The sequence below is a fragment of the Anolis carolinensis genome, chromosome 1 (genome assembly GCF_035594765.1).
Source record: "Anolis carolinensis isolate JA03-04 chromosome 1, rAnoCar3.1.pri, whole genome shotgun sequence".
In the NCBI taxonomy this organism is placed as follows: Eukaryota; Metazoa; Chordata; class Lepidosauria; order Squamata; family Dactyloidae; genus Anolis; species Anolis carolinensis.
Window position 1 is genome coordinate 247,324,323 of NC_085841.1, and position 21,514 is coordinate 247,345,836.

The 21,514-nt window shown below is 42.1% G+C and overlaps 1 protein-coding gene across 1 annotated transcript in view; it reads left to right on the top strand.

Moving 5' to 3' along the window:
- The first annotated feature begins 19,257 nt into the window (after nucleotides 1-19,257).
- The window catches only part of ptpn4 (protein tyrosine phosphatase non-receptor type 4), a 136,646-nt gene continuing 134,389 nt past the window's right edge, over nucleotides 19,258-21,514 (top strand). The window contains exon 1 of the mRNA XM_062967361.1: nucleotides 19,258-19,772. The gene's annotated coding sequence lies outside the window, so the exon portion shown is untranslated. The remainder of the gene's footprint in view (nucleotides 19,773-21,514) is intronic.

Genomic DNA, 21,514 nt, shown 5'->3' on the forward strand with positions numbered 1-21,514 from the left:
TCTGCTGCTGCAGAACCAGTTTGGACAAGTTGTCAGTGCTGACTAAGTACTGCTGGTGAATAGAGCTGTGTACTCAGAGAGGCCTTGCTATTTTGAGGCCTGTTTGCTGCTGAGAAAAGAGGGAGAAGAACCAGGACTGTGTTCTTCTCTGAAGGGATCAGAGGGACCATTGTAAATACTACTGTTTTTGATCTCTTGGAATCAGTAAAGTTTCTGTATTTTTGTTCTGCAAATCTGAGTGGCATGTTATTGTTCTGCGGGTGGCTCTGGATCGCAGACACAAGTAAGAGCTTCCATTTATCATCATCAATCCGTAACATCTTCCACTATGTTATGTTTATAATCTGCAATGATATCAAAGTCAAACTAGTCTCCTAGTAGCATGTGGCAACTTCCTACCCTGATGTGCAGCCTTCAACAATGAGTAAGACGGAAACCCAGGACTCGGGAATATTATCTTCTCAGCACCAAAAAATATTTGGTCACCATGTAATTTTTGGAAAATATGTGTTCCTTTGGTTCCATTTTTGTCACAAGTTGAGCAAAAGAAGTCAAAACATGTTTTAAACTTGGGAAATGTCACTGTAATTTTGGTTTTTTTTATTGGAGTTGTTGTCGACCGCGTTTTAGGGGATCGGGGCCCTTGAGGAGAGACCCGATCCGGTCCTGAGAGAACGGACCTTGGCGGAGCCAATAGGAAAATATGAGCCGCAATACAACCTGAAGCCGAAATGAAGAAGGTCCGCCAAAGTTGAAGGAAAATCCGCCAAGGAGTCTTTATTGAGCAATTCAGCTGAAGAGGACTCTAGTAGCGATCATTCGGTCTACTAGTAGTACCATACAATCAAAATAAAGCCATATTTATACAAAATTTCAGTCTGACAGCCCTTTGAATTTCCCGCCCTGCTTCCCCGCCTATCTGATCGTTGATAGGCTAGAAGGTTGAACGAGGCGGGCTTTCGTTTCCCGCCTCGCTTCGTTGGCCCAATAGGAAGCTGCCTTACGTCTCTACTAGGTCCAATCAGGAGAGAGAAGGCGGGAATTAGTGAAACAATGAGGTGACGGGGACAGGAACCAGAGGATTAAGTCCTGCTAGATTGATTTCTAAAGGGTGCTTATTTTATTAATGGCAGCAATCAAGGATGTCCGGGTTCCTGTCACGTATACAGATTTTAGATATGCCTTGGGGTGTCAGAGATGGAAGCAAAGATGGGTGGTGATGAGCCATATTGACAGGCTCTGCAGGGCGCCTTCCTGAGGTGTCCTGGATTTTCCTTTGGGTGAGCTATGACAATGTTTCATAAAAGTGGAGTTTTAGCAGCATGATTTTACAATTCATGAAGTTGTTATCTCTTGCCTCAGAGTGCAGAGTTTTAGTAAACCACAGTAAACTCCAGTAAAAAGTCTCAATCACCTTCTACTATAAATATATGGAATATAGAACATAAAGTCTTGATTTTTGAACTATCTTTTACAAAGTCCTGGGGGGGGGGGGTCACCTCGATCACAGAGTCCCTTTCAACCAAAGCCACAGATATTAGGTTCCAGGGGCAGGGAACATGTGGCACTTCATCCCACATGATGAAGTTGTAGTTCAACATTTAACAGTTACACTTGAGTCATAGGCGACTCTATAATGTTGCTGTATATGTTTCCTCCCCATGAAAGTACTATGTGTTTGCTGCATATGAACAGAGATGTTATAAAGTATATCACTAAGTTATGCTTTGTTTACTTAAAGGAAATTCATACAAATTATTCAGGTGGGATTCACAGCTAAATGCCTTCTGTTAGGCTGCAATCCTATCAGCTGTTTCCAATGGTATTGAACTCGGAGAAACATTGCTGAGTAGATCCAAATAGGATTGTGCTATTAAACCAATATCTACGTTTTTCAGTTAATTTTTGTTAAAATAGAGTATTCAAGGTAAAGAAATTAATCTAGGGATAGCAGTCAATAGTTCAAACAGGCATTAGAAGGGATTTCAAAACTACTTAGGAAAGGAGAGAACATTCACATGATTATTCTCTGAAGTTTGTGGGCTATGGGTTAAAGGGCATAGTGTCATGGAAAATTGTAATGCCACATACAGTCTGTTTTATTGTCCTTTAAAATTATGTATCTTTTGTTTTAAGTTGTCTTGATTTTTCCTTTTAAAAAGATAATGAATTTGTAAAGAAATAATTTTTCAAGATTCCTTAAAATTGGCCTGAAGCTACCATGCTATGACTTTGAATTTATGACAATGATTTCTAAGGTGTTACAGGAATTTCTTATGCAAGGGCATTAAAACATAGCAAACACAACAATGGCTTATTTTTATGCATGTATGTATGTGCCTTCTGTTGTCTTCTGGCAACCCTCTGCACTCATGATGGTCTTGCCCGTTCCTTCCTATGAAACATACAATAGCCAACAACACATGGTATGCTTTGGTGGTCTCTCATCCAATTTATAACCAGGGCTGGCCTTGCTTAGCTTAGGATCTGCTGCCTTTAGGGCATAACTATACAAAAATATTTATGTTATCTTAATTAGGCATATGAAATTTGCTCCTCTGAACAGTCTTTGAAGTGTCAAAACATGGCTCTTCAAGGACATTCTCTGCAAATGTTTTTTTTTAACTTTACACTGATTTCAAGGTGTAGTTGTAAATAAACAAATGCCAGCACATAGAAATCTTACTTTTTTGGAACTATTTTACCAAAATAGGAATGCAGTTTTACAATATGCTTGCAAACACCATACTAGAGAAATTTTCTGTAGAAAATTGGAGATCTTTCAAATCCTCCTTTCCTTTTTCAAAGCACAAAACACCTCTTGAAAACCTCCAGAAAGATTGTGCAACAGTAAAATATAATTCTTCATGTTGGTATGCATTGACCATGAATGTCATATGAGAGTTCACTGAATGTTCAACTCCCTCCAACTTAATTGTACATTGCTTGCTCATTGGTACAAGAAATGCAGGAGGGGCTGAATGAGTAAGTCTTCTAACTGAGAAATGTTACATTCCATTGTAGTTACAGATATGGGGAAATGGTCTTCTGGGTGAATTGATTCCACAGACATGGAACTAGGCGTTCATCTGAGCTATTCCCAATATTATAAAACGTTAGGGCCTATTTGCTCAAAGAATCTGGACTTTGCACAGAATAAGCACTTAACTTATATTCAGTGCATCTTATAAAGGGCAGTCTAATTGAAAAGCAGTGACTCTCTAAAGCAGGCATGGGCAAACTTCGGCCCTCCAGGTGCTTTGGACTTCAGTTCCCACAATTACTAACAGTCGGTAAGATGGCTGGGATATCTTGGAATTGTAGTCCAAAACACCTGGAGGGCTGAAGTTTGCCCATGCCTGTGCTAAAGTTTCAAAAGGCACCTGAGATGTTAATCATTGGAACTGAAGCTTGAATTCATATGCTTCATAATGCATATATCGTAAACCACATGTTAGGCCGCTGAGCTGTAATTCTCCTATAGCCCTTGACTAACAGGCATGTCTAGTTTTCTGCACTGCTGAGTTGCACAGGATTGCATTAAAGACTCAGGGGTTGCAGTAGACGATTTGACTGAGAGACTTCCTGGAACCGGATATACCAGAACACCTTCTTCCGAGATTTTCACTTATTGCTGGTGGTCTTGGAACCTAACCCCTGCGATAAGTGAGGGAACACTGTATATACTGTATAATGTATCCTGTCTACAGTATGCTCTTGAGATAGACACTTTTGAGTTTTAAGGGAATTAATGCAATTTGATACCACTTTAACTGACATGGCTCAATACTATGAAATCCTGAGAGTTGTAGTTTGATAAGAAACCAGTATTTATTTATTTTTTTGGCAGAGAACGTTAAGACCTTGTATTTTCCTTTAGCTGTGCTCTTTTAAGCAAATCTAATTCTTAAAATGTTTAATGCGCATTGGATATTAGCTTCAGCAGCTGAATTCAGACAGTTCAATCTACACTTTAGGATAGGGTAAAGGTAAAGGTTTCCCCTGACGTTAAGTCCAGTCATGTCTGACTCTGGGGGTTGGTGCTCATCTCCATTTCTAAGCTGAAGAGCCGACGTTGTCCGTAGACACCTCCAAGGTCATGTGGCCGGCATGACTGCATGGAGCGCCGTTATCTTCCTGCCGAAGCGGAACCTATTCATCTACTCACATTGGCATGTTTTCAAACTGCTAAGTTAGCAGAAGCTGGAGCAACAGCGGGCGCTCTCCGCTCCCGGGATTTGAACCTGGGACCTTTTGGTCTGCAAGTTCAGCAGCTCAGTGCTTTAACACACTTCACCACCGGGGCTCCTTAGGATAGTGGTTCCCAACTTTTTTTGACCAGGGCCCACTTTGACCAGGGACCATTCTCCAACATTAGTACCAAAAGGATTATAAATGAGTTTTTGATCAACCTTAGATTACGTTTGGTTATTTAGGGTGCTCATTCAGAAAATCGCAGTGGATATACCACATCAGGTCTAGTTTCTGATACAGAACACAAGCCACCCAGTAGTTGCCATCTGCTCACCCACTAACAAACCGTATTTAATAATCTAGAGCTGATGTGGTCTATCCAATGCAATGGTCAGCTCTGTGGAAAGGAGCGGAAATAAATCAAATAAAATAAAGAGGCAGGAGGTTTGCAGACCAGTTTTCCATTCTCGAGGCCCACTGCTGGGCCGCAGCCCACAGGTTGAGAACCACTGCTTTAGGACAAGAGGACCAGCAGCATATTATCACCTGGATAAATAAATATCTAGCACTCTATGCTTAAAGCATCGAAATATGCTACCATCCTTTTGTTCTAAATGGATGCACACCACTTATTTTTCTGTATGTTTCTACATCCCATAATAAAACAATTATAGTCATATGCCATAATTATGCCAGCACCATTTTTTCTTAGAGGTACGGGTCATATTTTGTGACTCTTTCACTGTGTTTTTTTTTGTTTTTGTTTTTCAAGCATAAAGACAATGTCTCAAGTATTATCATATTACTGTTGTTGCTGTGGGTGTTTGAGTCATTTCAAACTTATGGCAATCCTATGTTGAATGTATCACCAGATTACCTTGGACAGATTTGTTCAGAGTTTTGCCTTTGCCTTCCTCTGTAGCCGAGGGAGTGTGATTTGCACAAGGTCATCCAGTCAGTTTCCATTTGAAACCATGATCTCCAGAGTCATAGAACCTCATCCAATGGAGGGGGGAAAGGAAAAGCAGAGGGAACCGTTTTAACCTATTTCCTCCCATTTTTCCCTGTCTTCAGGGATGGCCAGCCATCCCATGTGCTTACCCATTTGCTTTTCCCAATTGAGCCCATCTTTATCAGGAGTTGATTGATATCCAACTCGTGATAGAAGTCTTTGGGATCTGTTTCCATAAGCTTGGGAAACGGAGTGCCATGGAGTCCCACCGATAGTGCCCTTACGTCGTTTGATGGCCTCCGGAGGACTCCTGTGTGGCTCTGTTTCCCAAGTACATGAAAACAGAGCCCAAAGACCATCTGATAAGGTCCACAGTCCAATACTCAAATCACTACACCACATTAGGTAAAGGTTTCCGCTGATGTTAAGTCCAGTCGTGACTGACTCTGGGGGTTGGTGCTCATGTCCATTTCTAAGCCGAAGAGCCGGTGTTGTCCATAGACACCTCCAAGGTCATGTGGCCGGCATGACTGCATGGAGCGCCGTTACCTTCCCGCCGGAGCGTTACCTATTGATCTACTCACATTTGCATGTTTTCGAACTGCTAGGTTGGCAGGAGCTGGGGCTAACAGCGGGCGCTCATTCCTCTCCCGGGATTTGAACCTGGGACCTTTTGGTCCGCAAGTTCAGCAGCTCAGCGCTTTAACACACGGTGCCATCAGGGGCTCACATTGGCTGTTGCTTATTGTCATAAGGGGTTATAAACTAGTCACCAATGCTTTCTCCACGACTACATCATGATAAGCGTTTGGATTACTGTTAACATATTCCGCATGGGAATCTCTTTGAAAAGTGCTTGGAAATTTCACCTCGTCCAAAGGGGAGCAACCAGATTGTTAATTTGGGCGCAGTGCAGAGAACATGCAACATCCTTGTTGCATCTGCTCCACTGGTTGACACTACTTGCATGCTCTGAAATTCCTTCTCTGGATGAACTAGATTGTCAGGCTCCTTGCTAACTTTCCAAAGGTAGGTGAAGAAAAAGGTTTTGTTTCAACAGGCTTTTATGGACGGATTGCTCATGGGAAAGAACCTTTCAACAATGCACAGTATTGTCTACATTTGTCCAGGTTTTTTTCACTTTCAATGGGTAGAAATTTAAATTGTGTTTAATAATATAATTATATTTTAACTTGCATGATGTGAGCCTATAACAGTATCTGTTCTAACTTTTTAAAAATCCCATCGGATCCCGGAAGTTAAAAGGCTCGGGCCTGATTATACATGAATGGGAGACCACCAAGGAATACCGGGGAAAACAATGGAAAACCACCTCTGCCTTAGAAAGCCTTGTGAAATTCATGGGGTTACCATAACTCATCAGTTCAGAAACACAAGTTGTTTTACATCTCAGGGCTGGGGAAAAGGTGGGAAATACATAAATAAATATTCTATATAAAATAGACATTAAGCCATGCAAGCATACTCTGAAACACTCCAGTCTTTATTTTCATGGTGAACATGCCAATATGAACTAACATAACTGCATGCAATCGTGCAAATTAAGACACATTCTTGATAATGAACATTTCAAAGCCTTGATATTAAAAATTCAAAGATTTTTATACATAAGACTGTAAAACAATATATGACAGTTTTATGAACAGTTGGGAACCTGCCCTGTTAATATAGGGAGACATACTTCTAAAAATGCTGTGCAATAATTGGCTCACATTCAGCGCTTTCCTGCTGCTCTCTTCTCTCTGGTTTTTCACATATAACTTGCTAGTGTTTCATGGTCTGTGAATAACATCTAGTGGAGACTGTGTAAATCACAGAAATGAACTGCTAGCACTGATAGCATATCTAGGACACTTGCACAACCCAGAAAGAACTATACAAAATGCTGCCTTAAACCAAACATTCACATGTTGAGTTTTGTTAGCAAAAATTCCCCAAACATGATGATGATTTTGAGGTAACTGGAAATATAAGGCATCTGTAGATTTCGAGCAGAGGTCTAGCTCAAATACAGATCTGTATACGACAAATGTCTGTAGGTAAATAATTCCTTAAAGGATATACCTTCAGCATCTTGTTATTTTCTCTTTTCTTGGGCTAATCAACAAGCATTCCCATCGTGGCTTGGAACCAGTTTCCCCCTATTTCTCCATCTCCAGTAGCAGGGCAACTAACATCCAAAAAGGACACATTTTCTTTCATGCTCTCTGCAGTTTCCTATTGATGCCAATGATGCCTCAGTGAGCCCTGCATGAAAAATACAATGAACGACAGATCACAGGATTTGGCTTGACTTGCATCTGGCAGCAGACCAGTACTGCATCCATTTCCAACAAAACTACTAATAGGACTTAAGCTGTGAGACTGTGCAACTGAATTTTTAAAAATTGTATGTCTTAATTGTAATAGAGGAAAGTAATTGTTTGCATTGGATCATACCTGAGGAGCATTGCCCTGCAATATTTCTCTCAGATATTACTGAAATAAATGATATTGAGGAAACAAAATTATCTCTTACAAGGATGACTTAATTTTGTTTTATGCCATTCTGAAATAGGATTTAACTTTTTATATGTGATGACCGTCACCCCGGCTTTCAAATTGATTTGAAAGCGCAGCGGAGAGTTCCGCAGATCGCTCACAAAAGGAACGGGACGGGACCGCAGCAGACTATTATTAAAAGATCTTTTTTTCTTCACTTTCCCCTTCCCTGAACTATGTAACAAATCCCCCAATAAAAGTAGCATTCATTTTAACAGTAACACTCTCTATCTGGTTATTTTGTATCTTTCTCTGACTCCTTCCTTTGCATGCAATTTCTCTCTCTCTCCCGTCCCTTTAACTCCGGCTGAGGTTTCTCCGCCATAGATTAATATGGCGGACGATACAAATCGGCTCATATCTCTATCAAAATTACCCCTAGAACGCTCCTCTTTTAGTCCTAACCCTTTCTAAGGCTCCTGACTCGAAGACAACCAGCGGAACCGGAATCGGTCCAGTTTTCGGCACCTCAACAGCTGACTGTCAAACGGGACCGACTGCTCTCCTTTCAAGCCGGGCTGCCCTCCTCCAGCCTTATCCCGGACTTTCCTCTCCCCGCGGCTCGCGGAATGGTTTTAAGAGATCCCTAGCCCCTTTCTGTGAACTGGGGATGGGGGGATCGCTCTCCCGCTGGGGAGACATAAATCTCCAAGTACCCTCACCCTCTCTGCCGCTGCCAGGGGGTGCCCGGACGGATGCCCTCCACGTTTCATTCATACCTTCATAATTTTATGAAGGAGAAGAACACTCCTCCCCAGACCTATCCCTGGACTTATGAAATCTTATACTTCCAAAGACTACAACCCACATGTGCCCCTTCCCCATGCCATCTCTATGAATTCCTTATGAACTCTTTTTTCCTCATGTATCCGTGAATTTTCATATTCTATGTACCTGGACACCCTCATGACTCACTGTTGTATGAATTTCTAATCGTTGGGCTAACTTCATGAATTGTGAAATCATGCTGCTAGAACTCCACTCCTATGACTTTCCATATTGGGTTCCCCAGATGTTGTAAACCTCGTTCTTATCAAATGTTTTCAATTGTTTATATCATCCATGATTCCCCTTTATGCAATGTAACCCCCCTCTATGGATTTCCCCCTTACTTCCTTGAAATCTGTCTATCTGCCTATATGTATTTGTACTCTTTGGGATCCCCGGAAATTATGTGTTTTTCCTAGCTGGGTTTACGCTCCAACTTTATTTTATTTTTCATTTTATCTCATATAATTGTCAAATCCTGAAATCAAATGGGAAATATTTTGACCCCAACATGAACCCTAGCCCCTATGACCCAGACCTCCCTTCCCAAAAACAAAAGGATAATCTGCTACAGCTTAACCCAATCTAATACAGATTGCATGGACAATATAAGGCTGAGTCACCAAATTCGGAGTATAGTCCTAAAGGTGATTCAGCCCCCAGGGCAAACATTGTCATATCTCAGGAAATTCCAGGACGCCCCACGTTGAGCGCCCTGTGGAGCCTGTCCATTTTGGCTCATCAACACCCTTCTTTACTTCCCCCTGACACCCCAAGGCATATCTAAAATCTGTGAACGTGACAGGACCCCGGACATCCTTGATGGGTGCCATTAATTCCTTTAGAAATCGGCCGGGCCAGGATTAATCTGATATTTCCTGTCCGGTCACTTCATTGTTTCAATAGCTCCCGCCTCCTCCTCTCTGATTGGCCCGAGTGGGAACAAAAAGCGGCTCCCCATTGGGCCAGCAAAGCAAGGCGGGAAACGAAAGCCCGCCTCGTTCAACCTCCCAGCCTATCCGCGATCAGATGGGCGGGGGAGCGGGGCGGGAAATTCAAAGGGCTGTCAGACCGAAACATTGTATAAATATGGCTTTATTTGAAACATATGTTACGCTAGTAGACTGAATGATCGGTACTAGTGTCCTTTTCAGCTGAATCGCTCAATAAAGACTCCTTGGCGGATTTTCCTTCATCTTTTGCGGACCTTCTTCATTTCGGCTTCAGGTCGTATCTCGGCTTATATTCTCCTTTTGACTTCGCCAAGGTCCGTTCCCTCAGGACCGGGTCGGGTCCCTCTTTAAGGGCCCGATCCCCTAAAACGCGGTCGACAACATATGTATACTAACAAAAGCCAAAATGTTAATAGTTTAGTAAAAGTAAAGGTTTTCCCCTGACATTAAGTCTAGTTGTGTCCAACTCTGGGGGTTGGTGCTCATCTCCATTTCTAAGCCGAAGAGCTGGCATTTTCCGTAGACACCTCCAAGGTCATGTAGTCGGCATGACTGCATGGAGCACTGTTATCTTCCCGCTGGAGCGATACCTATTGATCTACTCACAATTGCATGCTTTCGAACTGCTAGGCTGGCAGAAGCTGGGGCTAACAGCAGGAGCTCATTTTGCTTTCCAGATTCAAACCGCCGACCATTCGGTCAGCAAGTTCAGCAGCTCAGCGGTTTAATCCGCTGCACCATCGGGAGCACCAACATTTCAGTCTTGAGGGGGGATTCATGACGTTTACCTAAGAATAGGAGAATGAAAAGTTCTGCAAAAACCAAAACATCAGCATAGATTGGTTTCTTCATAATGTCATTGTTTTGTGCTTTCGAATGGATTCTGACACACAGCAACCTTTTCATAAGGTTTTCTTGGCCACATCTAATCATAAGAGGGTTGCCATTGTTTTCCTCTGAAACCATTATATCGCACCAGCTGTTTTCTTCCAAACAGCTATGTTGTATATTGTTATCATTGTTAGGAAAGATGCAGATCTGATTGAGGTAGCTAAAATAAAATGAAAAGATGTCAACACCTTCAAAAGGTACACAAACTAGCATATTAGTGTTTAATACGAGGTGCTAAAACATCAGGTGTGAGGCAGAAAGGATGACTCATGCAAGAGGCTATAAACTGTGATCATCAACAGAGCATAGTCAGAGATGATTTCCTGCCAGAAGACTGCATTGTTTGCCATTAGAATTTGGCCTTCCGTGACATAATAATGTTATTTTTAAACATGCGCTACATACTACATGCTAACCATAAAAGAGGGAAAGCAAAAATTGATATTGTTGTAATGTACGTTGAGTCTCTCTTATCTAGAAATCCAAATATTCCCAAAACAGAAAAAAATGCTGCCAGCTACACATTTTAACCTTTGTGAAAAGCCTCTGAAATAGAAGACATCCTAGAAACTTGTATGCTCTCCTTCCTTCTGGCTAATGATTCCACATGGGGATCAGTTATTTATGAGGGTGAGCATGGGGGGACCACATTTGCCACCACCTGTGCTTCACAAAAAAGACTCGTGGGGGAATGGAATGGATTTCACCCTCCCTTCCTGGCTGCCTGGAGCATCTCAGACACCTGCCTTTTGCAGGGCTTTAGATAAGAGGAGTCCTCCTGGGCTTCCCCTTGGTCTCTTTCCCCCACTGGGTTTCTGGCAGTGGTGGAGTAAGAGTTTCTTAAGGTTCAGTGGGCACTGAACTTGCCACCAATACCCTTTCCCCTAAATTCCTCATTCACTATATATATGCAAATACAGATAGTCCAAAATCGAATACAATCCAAAATTCAAAACACCTCTGATCCCAAGCATTTTAGAAAAGGGGGGAGGCTGTATTAGACCAAATAACCAGGAAGAAACAGGCACAGGTTTCTAAGATCCCCAGCCCTCCGCATGAGGCAAGAAATTATGTCATATAACAAGACGGATCATGCATACACCATAACTTCATCACTGTCACCTTTTGTCTCTTCCCAAGTCTGCTTTTTGCAACACCTTGCTTCATGATGAAATCTTGAAGGCTGACAGATAGCTAGCTGGTTCAATGCAGTTATGCTCATCCAGATAATAATGGTGGTAGTGATGCCCTGCTCTGCCTTACAACCATCCATTAAAGCTACCAGTTTTCATAAAAACATCACATTTAAAAGTACACATTGCAAAAATCTAATAAAAATATAATACAATAGAGCCAGTAGCCATAAATAAAATAAAGCTTCTGATAAAATATTTGCATACATAAAATAGAAACAATTTTTAATTGGGGTCTGAATGACAAGACTGGAGTTTTCATTTAAGAACAATTTTATTAGCTTTTGTTTTGTGTTTATGAACACTGAGACTCTCTGACACATGTGATAGTTCCACAGATAATGCTCCTTTTCTTTACCACATGCAGAGCTACATTAGCTGTTCTTAAATCCTCCAAATGGCAGTACTATTGAAAGCAGTCATGAGACATTTAGGACCCTGTACATTTTGTACACCCTCGATGGCACAGTGGGTTAAACCGCTGAGCTGCTGAACTTGTTGATCGAAAGGTCGGAAGTTCGAATCCGTGGAGTGGGTGACCTCCTGCTGTTAGCCCCAGCTTCTGACAACCTAGCAGTTCGGTAACATGCAAATGTGAGTAGATCAATAGCTACAGCGGGAAGGTAACGGTGCTCCATGCAATCATGCCAGCCACATGACCTTGGAGCTGTCTACGGACAACGCTGGCTCTTCAGCTTACAAATGGAGATAAGCACCAATTCTCAGAGTTGGACATGGCTAGACTTAATGTCAGGGGGAAACCTTTATCTTCTGAATGATGGATGTTGACTCTGGAAACCAGGTTCGATTCATGGAAACCCACTGGGTAACCTTGAGCAAGTCATACTCTCAGCCTCAGAAAACACTGTGGTAGCTTCAGCTTAGGGTAGGTTGGAAATGACTTGAAGGTACACAACAACAACAACAACAACAATTAGTACTAGTACCTTCTGTTGGGTCTAGTGGTTCATTGGCAACTACTGCAGATTTCAAAACAATCCCACTCTCTTGAATATGATCCATCAACACTTGAGCAGTAGCATTTGCAGTGGCCAAAATACCTTATGTGAAAGCCCCACTTACAGCTTATTTCATCAGATCACCTGGAAAATCATCAGAGCATGGATGCTGTGGTCAGATTATTTTGGTTCAGAAATAATCACAGCTTAGTTGACTGTAAAGATTTCTCAGCACTGAAGCCAACTGGCTAGCCACAGATAGCTTTAAATTGAGGAGTACTGTGTACTCCCACATTGCATACCTGCTCTATCAAAAGGAAAGCCGTCTCTCCCAAACAGACTGTGTTCCTAATTCCCAGAAATCAACACAGACTGTCTTCTCCCTATTTAACTTGAATTTATTGGCTTTCATCTAGTCCTACACTCTCTCAAAACAGTAGCCCAGCCCTTGAACACCGTCAACTCTGATGGGATGGAGGCACAGAGATGGAGGTACTGGCAAATCACTCCTGATAATTCCTTGCCTAAGGTAAACAACCTATGGAATTAATAGAGTTGCCATATACTGTTTAAAGGTACGTATCATTGGAGACAAAAAATAGCATTGCATAACATCACAGCATGACTCCAAAGTCTTCCAATGCTACTCTCTTGTATATATTTGGGGAGGAAAGTAAAGAATTACTGTTCTCGATACCAAATCATAAGTCATTCCAGAAAATACCAATATCAGCAGTGCTATATTAGTGTGAGAGTTATAGAAATAAATATGGAATATATACAGTAGACTCTCAGACTGGAGCTACACTGCCATATAATGAAGTTTCAGAATACAATTTACCTGCATTAAACTGCATTATATGGCACTATAAACTTATATAAATCAAGTTCAGTGCAGGTAAACTGAATTCTGAAACTGCATTATTTGGCAGTGTAGATCCAGCCTCAGTTAATAGGCCTAACAAATATTATATCCCATATTATACAATACCATGAAATCTGTATTGAAATAATATTAATATTGAAATACAGTAATTAAAAGCACATAAAACAAACTTAACTTAATGTAACACAGTTTTACTGTATTATAAAAACAGCTTTGTGAATGCAAGTTTAATTAAATGTTTTTGGTTGCTTGAGAGTCCCAGTTACTTGAATTCTGGTTAACTGAGAGTCTACTGTAGTTGAACATTATTATTAACATTAAATAAAATTCATTTTCCACATATTTGTCCTCTAAGAACCCTTTCTTCTTCTGTGATAAATAACGGAGTCAAAAATATAGTTGACCAAATATGTTCATACAAGTTCAGTTGGTGCTTGTGGCAATTTCCATCAGGAAGAGCACAGCCGGGCAGAAATAAGTTCTCAATTTTAAGCCAGCTTGGAAAGTTGAGCTACAGTCTTTTTTAAAGACATCATACTGTCAAGTCCCATTATACTGCAGTAAAATGCAGTGCGATGTTTTAGAGTTTAGTGCTGTGTTTAAAACCTATAATTAAATTTGCTACATTTGCACCACATTGTTGCTATAGTGCTTAAACCATTCTGGCATAGTATTTTACAACAGTCCTGCAAGATAGATTACTGTCAGAAGAAAACAGGGGACTGAACCTGGTTTTGCATATCCAGATCCATCAACAGTCAAGCGGCTACAACCACAGGGGTCTCATAGATTTTTATTATTAACTACTGCCAGATGGTTTATAGAATTTGCCTTGTATGAACACATGAAGTTGAATATGTTGAATTATAAAAAGGAAACACACACAACTCAGATACAATATCGCAGCAGTGGTGAGAGCTAATTTATAATTTCCCCAATTTCATTCAACTTCATGTTTCTCTTTTTGACTTAAAGGATGTTCTAAAGAAAATGTCAATAATGTTTCAGCTTCAGAAGAACAAGACATCTATGAAAAGAGGCTCCAAGAGTCTTCTTGGGGGGAAAGCTCCACATTCTATACCTTGGTGTTTTATTTATCTTCCAAATTTATAAAACACTAACTTGGGTACCCGGAATTGCCCGGATTATTTGAAAAAGTGAGTTTTTTAAATTGTACAAAATGCATAAGGTTGTGGATTAACTACAACTGATACCACGCCAGGTTAACCCCGAGAAACTCCATCAGTACTTAAAGTTTGTTATGTTGGGTAAGTTTGCTCTGGATGCCGCATGGGTGGGGTTCAGTGTGCTCCTACTATGGTGAGTCAGTCCTCTCAAACCCCTCCAGTAGGTTGAGTTAGTCATAGTGGTTCTGTGTGCTAAGTTTGGACCAGGTCCATCATCGGTGGAGGTCACAGTTTTTCTGGTTGTGGGTGAACTACAACTCCCAGAAAGGAAGGTCAGTTTCCACTAAACCCCTCCAGTAATCAAATTTTGGCATATCAGGTATATGTGCCAAGTTTGGTCCAGATCCATCAGTGTTTGGGCTGACAGTGCTCTCTGGATGTAGGTGAACTACAACTCCCCCAAATCAAGGTGAATTTCTCCCGAAGACCTCCAGTATTTTTTGCTGGCTATGAGGGCTAAGATTAAGGTACATTTGGTTATAAATTGGCCGTCCCCAATTTATCTGTACTGAATATTTATAATTGGCTGATCAATAAAATCATTTACAATTTATGATTGGTCATGGGGGCTCTGTGTGCCAAGTTTGGTCCAATTCCATCTTTGGTGGAGTTCAGTGCTCTTAGATTACAGGTGAACTATACAGGTGTACTGATAACCCCTATAAATTATGGTGAATTCTCCCCAAATCTCTCTAGTATGTTTAGTTGATGATCAATTCCTCTGTTTGCTGTGTGCCATAGGAAAAATAGGAAAGTGTTAAGGGAGAGGCAGTGGGCAGGGTCATGCAAATTCCACAGCAATTGAAAGAGAAAGAAACACTAGGATGTCTGTGGTGGAGGAAACACATTAAATCTTGGAGGAAATTGTCTCAGAATGAAAGCCTTAACTTGGGTGGTGGGCAGTCTGGTGTTTGTGAAGGACATTGGCAGGGCTCTTGGACATGTTCACGGCGCTCGCTATAACCTGTAATATCATTGGAGGGAGGGCCATTGGTGTCTCCTGAGTAGTGGGAGCTATAGCTATTTGTGGAAGTGGGAGCTTATCTGTGTAAGTGGGCACCCCAGCCACACAGTTACATACATATTTTTACTTTTAATACAGTAGAGTCTCACTTATCCAACATCCGCTTATCCAACATTCTGGATTATCCAACACAGTTTGCCTTCTGCCCCGATCCACAGCTGTTTCTCTAGGCAGCAAGGACTGAACTTTTATGGATTTAATTTCTGACAATGTTGCTACTCTAAGTTCATTTTATGCAATTATATCTTTATTTGTAGTCGATTTGTTAGTAGTCAATGTTTTTGTAGTCAATGTTTTCAATATATTGCAATGTTTTGGTGCTAAATTCATAAATACAGTAATTATTACATAATGTTACCATGTTTTGGACTGCTTTTTCTGTCGATTTGTTGTAAAACATGATGTCTTTGGTGATTAATTTGTAAAATCATAACATAATTTGATATTTAATAGGCTTTTCCTTAATCCCTCCTTATTATCCAACATTTTCGCTTATCCAACGTTCTGCTGGCCCGTTTATGTTGGATAAGTGAGAGTCTACTGCAGGGGTCCCCAAACTTTTAAAGCAGAGGGCCAGTCCACAGTCCCTCAGAGTGTTGAGGGGCCAGACTATAGTTTGAAAAAAGATACGAACAAATTCCTACACACACTGCACGTTTAATTTGTAGTGCAAAAAAACCCCCCACAAAAGAACAATACAATATTTAAAAATAAGAACAATTTTAACCAACATAAACCTACCAGGATTTTAATGGGAAGTGTGGGCCTGCTTCTGGCCATTGAGATAGTCAAGTTAATTTGGATTTTTGTTGTTGTGTGACTTCAAGTCATTTCAGACTTTGGGCGAGACTAAGTCTAAAACTAAGGGCGGGGGCAAGATAAATGACCTTGGAGGGCCACATCCGGCCCATGGGCCTTAGTTTAGGGACTCTTGGTCTACTGTATGTGTATAGATAACCACTGCCCATGAAGTACAGTCCTATCAAAAATAATGAAAACATTAAGCTCAAAACAAACCTTGCTCTGTTTCCAACAACAGAAAATACTACTAGATGGAGGAAACGTGATTGTGATTCATCTATTGAGAAGTTCACAGCTGCTACCGCTTGGTGGTTTACAATATTTCATGGTCATATTGCTCATGAATTCCAGCTTGAGTACAAAAGCAGGAAAAACGTAAAATGTAAAAGCAGGGTATAGTATACCCTTAGTCAACATTTTTTTGAGTCAGCGTTAGCTATGCAATTAATTTATTACTGAAATTAGGGAACTAAGCATTCATAATAGCAGAGCGGTGTAGTGCTCTTGGCCAGAAGGTGGTTTCACTGATTTCAGTGGGCATTATTTCAAAGCAAGCTTTCAAAACCGTATCCTAGACACAATATGGTAGTTTCTGATGTGGGGGAGTCTCAGTTATGTCCAATACAAGGCCAGTTTGCCCTGCCACCCAGCATCTGCCTTGGAGATGACACTATAATTGTGTGGGTGCTCAATGTTGTCTGAATTGTAAAGGTAGGAGTCCTTTGGAAGGATGGCACTCTTGTAAGAATGAGGCAACTAGTTGCTGTGGGATGATGAATAATTAACTAATGACTCTCAAATGTAAGAGCATGAGAAGAAAACTTGTCAGAGAAATTGCCACCTCTCGTTCATTATGCTTATATTGGAGGTGAGGAATCTTTATCCTCATGATCTATGGTCTGGTCTATGGACTCCACTGCTCTTCAAAGCTTACATTGCTCTTCAAAACTCATTATGCCTCAGTCAGGTGAGTCAGTTGCCTCCCCAAGACACCTGACTGAACATTTGAAAACAGACTCCCCCCCAAAGAAAAAATTGCCCATACACCTTTCATTTTGTGCAATATAAAGGGCAAGCAAATTCTGTTGAGTCTGGAACCACTGTAATACAACTGGAGCATCCGGAAGGACCTTTTCTTTCTTCCCTACTCTTGCATGTATATGCATATACAAAATACTTATTTTTATGTGTACATAAAAAGTACAGTCACTTTACACATGGATTTGATATCCATAGTTTCACTTATGTCCACACATCAAAAAACATCCCCCTCCAAATGTCTTCCAGTACTATTCTATGGTATGCTTCCACCCCAAATATAGCCAAAATATAGTGTTTTCTATCATCCATGATTTTAGGTATCAACATAGGGCCTGATAACATATTCCCCGTCGTCACAGGGATATGTAGGATGTGTGTATGCAGAGACACCACACCCAAAATTGATAAATAATACAGTGCAATTATGTGTGTGCATTATGTTTACTTAGCAATACATCCCACATTATTAGACAGGCTGCACAATGCAACCTTATACATATCTTGTTAAGATATACCTCAATTTACACTCAGGCAATTGTTTAGAGGAGTACAACCTTAAATGTGCATGAAGTAAGAAAGCTAAACAACCTAATTTTATACCTATGTGTTCAAAGGTAAAGCTCCTGTATAGATCTAATTACCAGAACAAAAATAACTGGCTGGTAAATCAACATTTGTGTAGTTAAGAATGGGGATGAGACAACAAGTAAGAGAAATCTCCCCTTCAGTGGATAATCTGTGGATAAATAAAGAACAACACACAGAAGACAGAGGAATTCCAGACAAGAAACAATCAGGGCCAGCTAAAAGCTCCCAGCAAAGGATCCTCCCCAAGCAGGAATCAGCCAGGCCTTGGAGCTGCAAGGTTTTTCAATGCTAATCAAGGTGGCAAATTGGAATATTCACACCTGCCTCCATGTAGGAGCCTCCAGGGGCCTAGGGGATAAAAGCCTTGTGACTTGAAGGTTGGGTTGCTGACCTGAAGGCTGCCAGGTTTGAATCCCACCCGGGGAGAGCGCGAATGAGCTCCCTCTATCAGCTCCAGCTTCATGCGGGGACATGAGAGAAGCCTCCCACAAGGATGGTAAAACATAAAAAAACTATCCGGGCGTCCCCTGGGCAACGTCCTTGCAGACGGCCAATTCTCACTCCAGAAGCAACTCAGGTTGCTCCTGACACGAAAAAAAAAAACCTGCCTCCATCAGATAAGAGTTCTTTCTCCCACCCTGGACATTCCACAGATAAATAAACTCCCACTTGCCTAGTTTCCAACAGACTTCACAACCTCTGAGGATGCCTGCCATAGATATGGGCGAAACGTCAGGAGAGAATGCTTCTGGAGCATGGCCATATAGCCCGGAAAACTCACAGCAACCTAGGAACAGGATCCTCCCAAAAAGCTCCAAATCTTAAACGAGACAAAATTACGTTGCCAGCAGGTGGCACTCCCATGTAAACAACCTCCTTGCATTCTCTATCACTGCAACATGTTATGCAGGGCTGCTCCTGCCACTCCCCTTGTCATAATCGACACCTTGGGCAGCCAATTGCCACCCCTAAATGAAAAGTGGGCGGTCCCTTGGCCTCCTTACCCAATCCCCGGAGGCGATGAGCTAGAAACCAGGCAGCGAAAGAGAGGGGGGAGCGAGGGAGAGGGATGCGCGTTGCCTACGGAGTATGTAGGCCTCGTTAGTTCTCGCGAGAATTTCCGCCTCCCGTCAGCCGCTTTCTCAGTGGGTGACTGCGCGGCGGCCATGTTGGTTGCTATGCTGCGGCGGCTGCCTGTCTGAGGGGAGGCGGGCGGGAGGGAGGGAGGGGAGGGAGACGGAGGAGGGGCTTCATCCCCTTCCTGAAGCGCAGGCAAGCAGAGCCTGGCTGTAGAGCTGCCGCCTCAACCTGCCCCCCTCCTTTCCCCGGCTGCAGGGGAAAGGGGCCCAGAGAGCGTCGGGAGGCCGAGGAGACCCCGCTGTGGCACCGAGGAGGAGCCAGGAGGCGTGCGAGGGGTCCTTGGCTCTTCCCCCGGAGACCGGCCCGTTTCCCCTCCCCTCCCTTCAACCCCCTTTGGGCGGGGAGGGGGCAGAAGCCGTGGCTTCTGCAGGAAGACATGTGGGGGGCTTTGAGGCGAGAGTGGGGCGCCCAGGGGTCGCTCCCTGCTTCCTGATTTCTTCCTCCTCCTCCTGGTGCTGGAACTGCGGATTTGAATTTTGAACCTATCCTGGTTTTTATTTTTGGAGAGGTAGGGGAGCAGAAGATCCCCAAGCCACCTCCAATCTTTTACCTTTCGGTTCTTCCTTCCCTCCGTTTGGACGTCTGTTGCTCCATTTTTCTGGTTCTGTGGAAGGACGTGGCTGTTATATGAAGGTATCTAGAGATTCCTCTTCGTTTTCCTCTTTTAAGTTGCCAGGTTGAAATGGGATTCTCTCTCTCTCTCCCCCCCCCCCCCCCCCATATCTGCTTTGAACTGGGATATATGGCAGTGTGGACTCAGCTAACCCAGTTCAAAGCAGATATTGTGGGATTTTCTGCCGTGATATTCTGGGTTATATGGCTGTGTGGAAGGGCCCTAAATTGCCAGGTTGAAATGGGAATTTCTCTCCCCCCCCCCCCGTTCAATTCCACCTTTCCCCTAATTTTTGTATGCATTTATTTAAAACATTTATATTCCACCCTGTAGCGTGTTTGATGTCTCTTAAGGTAAGGAAGAATCCCAATGGTTAATGTGTCCCCTGCGTTGTTAGGAGCTAAGATGCAGGAGCCATGGGCCCGTCCACACATATAATCCAGAATATCCAGGCAGAAAATCCCACAAATCAGATCCTGGGATATAGGGCCTGTCTAAAAGGGCCCCTAGGCCCCTTCCACACAGCTGTATAAAATCCCACATTATCTGCTTTGAACTGGGTTATATGGCAGTGTGGACTCAGATAATCCAGTTGAAAGCAGATATTGTGGGATTTTCTACCGTCATATTCTGGGTTATATGGCTGTGTGGAAGGGCCCTAAATTGCTATGTTTAAATGGGATTCTCTTCCCCTCCCTTCAGTTCCACCTTTCTCCTGATGTAGCATGTATGATGTCTCTTAAGGCGAGGAAGAATCCCAATGGTTTATGTGCCTCCTGCATTGTTACGAGATAGGCTGCAGGGGCATGGAAGCCTTAGAGAGGATGGGTGGAAGATTTGGAAGGAGGCCAAATCGTAATTACCCATAATATTGATTTTTGAGGAGCAAATGTGATGAAGAACAGAAACAGGGTGCTGTTTAAGAATAGCAGTGAGATTATATGAGAGACCAAAAAGAGATGGTGGAGTTAATGTTATTTTGGATCAAATGTGTTGAAATATAGAAATGAGATGCAATTGAACAAGAATAGTGTGGAATTCATGAGAATGTCTAAGGGGCCTTCCACACAGTCATATAACCCTGAATTTCAAGACAGATGATCCACAATATCTGCTTTGAATTGGGTTATCTGAGTCCACACTGCCATATAACTCAATTCAAAGTAGATAATGTGGGATTTTATATAGCTGTGTGGAATGGGCCTAGGGTCCCTTCCAGAGAGGCTCAATATCCTAGGATGTGATCCCAGTTTTCTGCTTTATGAGTCCGCACTGCCAGATAATCTGGGATAAACAGAAAACCTGGGATCAGATCCTGGGATATAGGGGCTGGCTGGAGCCCCTTCAACAGCTGAATAAAATCCCACATTATCTACTTTGAACTGGGTCATATGGCAGTGTGGACTCAGATAACCCAGTTAAAGCAGATATTGTGGGATTTTCTGACTTGACATTCTGGATTATATGGCTTTGAGGAAGGGCCCTGGAAAGGCCCATAGATGTAGGGATTGCTATAATCTTTTAGTGTGGGATTCATGCAAATGTCTAGGTTTCCTCTAGAAAGAAATGGTCAAGTTAATGTTATTTTGGATCAAATTCAATATTGGTTTGCTGAATACTGGATTCACAAAGTCTAGAAGAGGTCCTGGAGGGGAAAGATAGAAAATTGATTTCCTTATTTATTTCAAATGTTGGATTTCTAGATGCTGCAGATTAATAATGATTCAATATTTCAATGGCTGAGAGTGGTTTGTTCTTGCAA